General features: G+C 43.0%; 1 protein-coding gene across 2 annotated transcripts in view; it reads left to right on the top strand.

Annotated features, from left to right (window-relative positions):
* Positions 1 to 6,698: 6,698 nt before the first annotated feature.
* SLC66A2 (solute carrier family 66 member 2) overlaps positions 6,699 to 8,103 on the top strand; it is a 108,926-nt gene continuing 107,521 nt past the window's right edge. For both annotated transcript variants that reach the window (XM_048840055.2, XM_048840054.2), the window contains exon 1: positions 6,699 to 6,892. The gene's annotated coding sequence lies outside the window, so the exon portion shown is untranslated. The remainder of the gene's footprint in view (positions 6,893 to 8,103) is intronic.

The raw sequence follows: 8,103 nt of genomic DNA, 5'->3' as shown, positions 1-8,103 counted from the left end.
TTGTGCTAAATGGCTTTGGTTTTCTGTCTTGTAATCACGAGGTCATTGAATATCCCACAGCTGTGGTATTTCTTTCTTTAATCTCCCCACTGTATTTTCCACTGAATGCATCCGATGAAGTGAGCTGTAGCTCACGAAAGCTTATGGTCAAATAAATTTGTTAGTCTCTAAGGTGCCACAAGTCCTCCTTTTCTTTTTGTGAATACAGACTAACACGGCTGCTACTCTGAAACCTGCATAGTACAGTAACCAGTGGTTCTCAACCAGAGGTTCAGGGCCCTCTGGGGGGATGCCAGCAGGTTTCAGGGGGGCCAGCAAGCGTGATGGGCTTTAGACTCTCTAGGGCTCAGGACAGAAACTCAAAACCCCACCACTAGGGATTGCAGCCCAGGACCCTGAGCCCCACCCTCCCAAGACTGATTCCTGAGCAACTTAGCTTTGTGGTGCCCCTCTCCCCCCCGCCCCTGTGATGTGGGGCCTGAGCAACTGCCTTACTCCCTACCCCTTAACATAGAATCATAGAATATCAGGGTTGGAAGGGACCTCAGGAGGTCATCTAGTTCAACCCCCTGCTCAAAGCAGGACCAATCCCTAACATGGGCCCTGGCTCTTATATGCAGAAAAACAGTTGTTGTGACACAGGTGGGCCGTGGACTTTTTATTGCATGTTGCAGGGGGGCTCAGAAAGAAAAAGGTTGAGAACCCCTGCAGTAATTCACACTGAGGCTAAAACATTCAGCAGAGTAATAACCAAATAATGAAGCAGGGGCTTGATTTTCCGAGGTCCTGAGTAACTACAATTCCAAATGAAATCAATGACTAATATGTCTACATGATGGGCTGGGGCAATAAAATTAAACGCCTTACATTGCCTTCTCTGTGAGTATGCTGCACTGTACAAACCAGCCATGCCAGATTGTCCTGAATCACCTGTCTGAGTATTCCAAACTCTGCCAGACAGAAGGGTTTGTGTATAGTCCATGTGTTCAGTCCTAACTGTCCCAAGTGGGTAATGTGTAGTATGTCTCCCATATTATGAGTCCAAACTCTTCTGAAGGGGTTATATAGAGTACATGGGGTGTTAATGAATGTAGGGTGCTTTCAAGAGGGTTGTAATACATCACCAGCCTAAAGCAGCATCTTGTTGATTTTCCCATGGATTTTAAGCCACTCCTGGCTGGTTTGTCTCACATAGTATGAACTTCAGGCGGCTGTTGCAATTTTGGTGCAGAGCATATTTATTAGGTCTGCCTCTGTAGCTCACGAGCCCCTCCGTTTGGAGATGTGCTGGTAAGTCCCAAAAGCCTAAAAAGGTCTTTAAAGAGACAAGGTGGGTGAGGTAATATCTTTTATTGTACCAGCTTTAACAGAAGCTAAGATAATACCTCATCCACCTTGTCTCTCTAATATCCTGGAACTACAACACCACTTAGGGTGACCAGATAACAAGTGTGAAAAATCTGGACAGGGAGTGGAGGATAATAGGACCCCATATGAAAAAAAGCCCCAAATATGGGTACAATCCCTATAAAATCGGGACATCTGGTCTCCCTAACACCACTGCATATAAAAGGTCTTTAGCATAGACAGATGGCTGGCTTCCAGCGCCTTGGAACAGAAAATCATGCTGGCAGTTAGGAATTTCCAGAACTATAATAAGAAAAGGAGTACTTGTGGCACCTTAGAGACTAACCAATTTATTTGAGCATGAGCTTTCGTGAGCTACAGCTCACTTCATCAGATGCATACCGTGGAAACTGCAGCAGACTTTATATATACACAGAGAATATGAAACAATACCTTACCAGCAGGACAGTGGGGTGGGAGGAGGTATTGTTTCATATTCTCTGTGTATATATAAAGTCTGCTGCAGTTTCCACGGTATGCATCTGATGAAGTGAGCTGTAGCTCACGAAAGCTCATGCTCAAATAAATTGGTTAGTCTCTAAGGTGCCACAAGTACTCCTTTTCTTTTTGCGAATACAGACTAACACGGCTGTTCCTCCAGAACTATAATGTTCTCTTGCCTGAAAGATAATAAAACCATCGGTAGTGAAGCATAGTGAGGGGCGGAAATAGTGAGGATTTATAAATAATGTAAAGGGAATTTGTAAAGTGCATTTTACCAAGATTTTGAAGTCCTGCTGAGTAGAGCTCACAGGACTCTGAGCCAAGAAATTTTGGGTGTGAAAAAACCCAATGATAAAAAGTAGCATCTTTTGACCTTGAGTTGCTCGCTTACTGTGTAGCAGTTGCAATGTAATTTTTTTTCATGCTCAAACCATAGTGTGTTCTTTCATTTGCCTTACCAGGCCCTTCTACAGAGCACACACACACAAACAGGAGCCTTAAGGTACCTAGGAAGATGTTCTATTGTCTGATACTCAGAAAACAAGATCTACAAATTGTGTGGCTTCTTCAAGCATCAGAAAACAATAAATGCCTAGTGACATAGTTTGTAACTAATATTTCCAGTTAGAAGTCCAAGTTTCTGTAACTGGAATAAACCAGACCATCTTCTTATGATGGAGGTGGGTCCTAATGCTCTGGCTGAAGTTGGACTTGCATCAGAGGGTTTTGTATCCAAGCAAGGCTGTTAGCACATAGCTGTGCCATTAGAAAGTACTTCAAAACACATCTTTCTTCTTAATGTGTTGAAAATGGGGTCATATTCACAAGCCACTGGGGCCACTGATTGTCTGATAAGGATGCTGACAGAAAGCTAAACACATAGATGTTAAGGCAGCTAATAATCTCTGTCCAGTAGCATCCACTTAACAGTAGCTAATAGACAGTTGTCTTTTATCCAGTCTGACCTGAAACTCTATTCCATAGAAGTAGGCTTGTAGTTTGTGTGCTACTGCTGATTTTAATGCCAGAAAAATCCACTTTGTGAGAATGGATGGAGTGGTAATACTCTGCAAAAACTAATAGTATGGACACAACTATTACAGTCTGCCCAGGGGTGTGCACGAGGGGGGCAAGCAGGGACACAGCCCCTGAATAATTGGTAGGGAAACAGAACTCCTCCCGGCCCCAGGGGAAGAGCGAACTCCTCCAGTACCAGGGGTGCGGCAGGGGCACAGAATGTGCTCCTCTAAAAGCCATCACATTTTTATCCCTGTGCATGTCCCTGAGTCTGCCACACTTTGAAAAAAAAAAAACAAAAACAAAAGTGGCACCATGATGTAACTATTCAGAGAAATTGACCTGAGCCCTTCCAGGCATTTTGTGTATTTCAGTGTCCTAACTTCCAAAATTCACCACAAATCCTTATGGTTGTTGATACACTAGACAATTGTACCCAAAACTCAGGTGTAGAAAACTCATATTTAATTTCTTATGATGATTTAATTTATGGTTACCTATGGCAAAAGCAGGAATCAGTAAAAATGCAATGTAACTGAGAACACAATAGGGAACTTAAGGCAGGAGTTTGGAAGAGAAAACCAAAATGGTGGTGCAGTGATTTTTATATTTACTTGAATAAACATCCATCTTATTTAAATCAAACACAACTTCCTGTTTAGAGGCTCAGTTTAGCACCTAACTTCCACTCAGACCAAGCCCCTTTTAGTTCTAATTCAGTCACAGTCTTCCACATTCTTGGGTTCTAGTTTTGATGAAACACTTATAAAAACTGATTGAATGTTTTTTGATTGGAAAAAAAGTTACAATTTTTTCACAAAAATATCCTTTTCCCACCAGCTTTGGTTAAAAAAAAAAATCTAATTATGTTGAAGAACATATCCTGGGGGGACTGGAAGCTATAGTTATTTACTTGTACACACGCACACATACTCTCTCTGTCTTCCCTCCCCCTCCCTCTCCCTCCCGCTGGCTGAGGCAACAAACAAGGGACAACAGTCTTTATATAAGCCGTAGTAAATGTAGGAAGCATGGCCGTATTTCTCTTAACTCTTCAGAAAGGAAAATTAGAGTCATGGGACCCAAATCTGGGACAGTCTCTAAAAACAGTGAGAAAGGATGAAGGGAACTCTACGAGTGCATGAGTCTGATTTTTTTAGCGATACTGCACAACCTCATCTTTCTCTGCCTGAGTTTCCTCATATGTATAGTGGGGGTGATAAAACTTAGGGTTCAATAATGTTTGTACACAACGTCACTATATCTGATGCCCACAAAAAGTGGAGTGATCAATAACAATTTAAAATAAAAGTCTGAGTCATTCCCTCCTCTGGCCTTGCTAATGTTTCTGTCTTTCTTAGATCCTGATCTTCCAAACACAAAGTGGGAGCATTGGTTACTTGAGTAGGCCCAATGACTTAAATCAGGCTCCATGTGGATGAAGCATCTGCCTAGTTAGGGCTGTCGATAAATCGCAGTTAACTCACACGATTAACTCAATCGCAATTAATGGCAGTTTTAATTGCGCTCTTAAACAATAGAATACCAATTGAAATTTATTAAATATTTTGGATATTTTTCTACATTTTCAAATATATAGATTTCAGTTACAACACAGAATACAAAGTGTACTGTGCTCACTTTATATTATTATTTTTTATTACAAATATTTGCGCTGTAAAAATGATAAAAGAAATACTATTTTTCAATTCAATAATATTCAGTTCAATAGTATTTTTCAATTCACCTCATACAAGTACTGTAGTGAAAGTGCTACTTACAAATATAGATTTTTTTTGTTACATTACTGCACTCAAAACCAAAACAATGTAAAACTTTAAGCCTACAAGTCCACTCAGTCCTACTTCTTATTTACAGTGTCACCTGAAAGTGAGAACAGGTATTCACCTGGCACTTTTGTAGCTGACATTGCAAGGTATTTACGTGCCAGATAGTCTAAACATTCATATGCCCCTTCATGCTTTGGTCACCATTACAGAGGTCATGATTCCATGCTGATGACTCTCATTAAAAAAATAAAGTGTTAATTAAATTTGTGACTGAACTTCTTGGGTGGGAATTGTATGTCTCCTGCTCTATTTTACACGCATTCTGCCATATATTTCATGTTATAGCAGTCTTGGATGATGACCCAGCACATGTTGTTCATTTTAAGAACACTTTCAATGCAAATTTGACAAAGTGCAAAGAAGGTACCAATGTGAGATTTCTAAAGATAGCTACAGCACTCAACCCAAGGTTTAAAAATCTGAAGTGCCTTCCAAAATATGAGAGGGACGAGGTGTGGAGCATGATTTCAGAAGTCTTAAAAGAGCAACACTCCAACGTGAAAACTACAGAATGCGAACCACCACCACCACCACCACCACCACCAAAAAAAGTAAAAGAAAATCAACCTTCTGTTGGTGAAGGCGGCAAAGAGTCCTGTGGCACCTTACAGACTAACAGACATATTGGAGCATAAGCTTTTGTGGGTGAATACCCACTTCGTCAGATGCATGTACACCAACTTCTGTTGGTGGTATCTGATCAGATGATGAAAATGAACATGCGTCAGTCCGCACTGCTTTGGATCGTTATCGAGCAGAACCCATCATCAGCATGGATGCGTGTCATCTGGAATGGTGGTTGAAGCATGAAGGGACATATGAATCTCCAGCACATCTGGTACGTAAATATCTTGCAACACCGGCTACAACAGTGCTATGAGAACACCTGTTCTCACTTTTGGGTGACATTGTAAACAAGAAGCGGGCAGCATTATCTCCTGCAAATGTGAACAAACTTATTTGTCTGAGCTATTGGCTGAACAAGAAGTAGGACTGAGTGGACTTGTAGGCTCTAAAGTTTTACATTGTTTTATTTTCGAATGCAGTTATTTTTTGTACATAATTCTACATTTGTAAGTTCAACTTTCATGATAAAGAGATTGCACTACAGTACTTGTATTAGGTGAATTGAAAAATACTATTTTGTTTTTACAGTGCAAATATTTGTAATTAAAATAAAGTGAGCACTGTACATTTTGTATTCTGTGTTGTAATTGAAATCAATATTTGAAAATGTAGAAAACATCCAAAAGTATTTAAATAAATGGTATTCTATTATTAACAGTGCAATTAATCATGTGATTACTTGCAACTAGTTTTTTTAATTAATCACAGCACATTATTAACAGTGCAATTAATCACGATTTTTTAAATCGCTTGCCAGCCCTAGCTTAGATGGAATAAGTTGTCTTTTTGTTCTGTGTTTCTACAGTATCTAGCACAGTGGGGTTCAGGTCTGTTATTAGGCACTACTGCAGTAGAAATAATGATAATTATTGGGGCCTTTGATTGTAAACTTTGGGGGGCAGGAACTGTCTGTATTTTGTGTCTTGAACAGACCAAGCACAATGCCAGCTTAAAGAATAATTTTGTTCAAGGATAAAGCACTACCGCCTAAATACCAAGCAATTATTTGTATTAATCTGGTTCCTTCAGATGCACTTTCTAAAGCATCTTCCTGTTATGATGGTAGCAGATGTTGCTGGGTGTGTTACAAGGAGCCATTGCAAATCTCACTCAGCAGTTTGTGCTCTCCTACCCCCTTCATTCTGTATGGGCCCGGCACAGCCCTGTAAATAAAGTGACTGGCACAGGCCAGTCCCTGCAGGGGGCGGCCCTCAGTCGGTTCCCGCCGGCTGTGGCCGGCACAGCCCACATCTCATGGGACACCACCTCGCTCTGGGAAGCGATCCGGTGCCCTCTAGGACCTAGAGGAAAGAGGGGCTGAGTCAGAGGGTGGGCCTTTCCCTTCATTGACGAAGGCGCTGCTGGTCATTGTGACGTCACAGAGCCCCACGGTCCTGTCCCTGCTGCTGGTTAATGTCACCCCAGGCGCCCGGGAGGCAGGAGCGGCAGCACCCAGAGATGTGCGGCTCTGGAGGGACCACAGGGGCCTGGATCTGGTGACCACCCCCAGACGCGTCACTAGTGCTCTAGAGGGGGACAGACCCAAGGTAAGACGAAACGGGGTGGGGTCTCGCAGGGGGCTGGTTCCAAAAGACTCCAGTCCGGGACGGGGTTTAAAGGAGCAGCCCCCTAGCCATGCTGCCTGCTCTGCCCTCCTCTGGGGCCGGAGGAGTTCTCTGGAGTTAGGGCACTCTTGCAGACTCAGCAATCGCTGCTGGCTACAGAGCCGCAGTCTCTTCCCCGGACCGGGAGGGGATCGGGGGGGAAGGAGGCGTTTGTAAATGTACCCTAGATTGAGTGGCTGTGGTTAATATACACAGGTGCTGCTGTGTCCTCTCTTGGACGGGGGGAGCGCAGGGCTTTAGTTTTTGCTCTCTGCTAAATAATGAAGGTGAAAAAATATGAAGAGGGGGACCAGAGGAGAGAAGGGCCAGTCTGAGGGGACCAGAGCCTCAGCCATAGATGTGCTGGGTTATGTGTTAGGTTGAAAAGTACCTCCCACTATACAAAGGGAATTGGGAGTTTGTGTCTCCTGCTCCTAAGGAGAAGTCTTATCATAGCCTCTTGGCAACGTTTGTCATTGTTTTGGTTTCTAAGAGTAATTATTTTCCCTTGCTTTGTTTGACTTCTCTTCTATCTTCACTTCCCCAAATCTAATCATTAGTGTTGTGGTGGAGATATGTGTTTGTTTCCAAGCTCTTTCTGGCCTCTCTGTCCTACCCCCCAGTCCCAGGCTTTTCCCAAAGTGAGAGTGTTGGCAACTTGTATGCCTGGTTGAGAGCTACTGTGCTACCTGATAGGCACTGAATGACCACAGAGACTGAACTTTCTCACTGCTAAAGTTGGTCTTTCCAGATCAATATTGAGGCACACTGACAAAGCCATGTAGAAAAACTTGTTCTCTGCTATTTATGCTCTACCTATTTTGTGGTTAGAGGATATCAGTCTCCATCCAGGGCTGTCAAGTCAGTCTCTTTCATAAGTATTACACACTGGTGTAACAAGGCCCTAGTGCAAGAATAATTTAGGGGACCCCTTCCTGATTCCAAAATACATTCTGCTTTAAGTTCCGCACAGCCCTACTCCCAGCCCCCTTGTTCCCTAACACCTGCCTAGGTCTCCCCAGCCCCAATCTAGTCTCCAGCCCCCTCTACCTCTCCTGTTCCCCCAAAGCCCTAATCCAGCCCTCCCACCCCTACCTCTTTCTTAGCTTCCCTCCAGTTGCCTCGTGGCCCCCCTACAGACCCACAGTCTCCTC

The sequence above is a fragment of the Caretta caretta genome, chromosome 2 (genome assembly GCF_965140235.1).
Source record: "Caretta caretta isolate rCarCar2 chromosome 2, rCarCar1.hap1, whole genome shotgun sequence".
NCBI classification, from domain to species: Eukaryota; Metazoa; Chordata; order Testudines; family Cheloniidae; genus Caretta; species Caretta caretta.
This window is presented reverse-complemented; position numbering and strand designations above follow the sequence as displayed.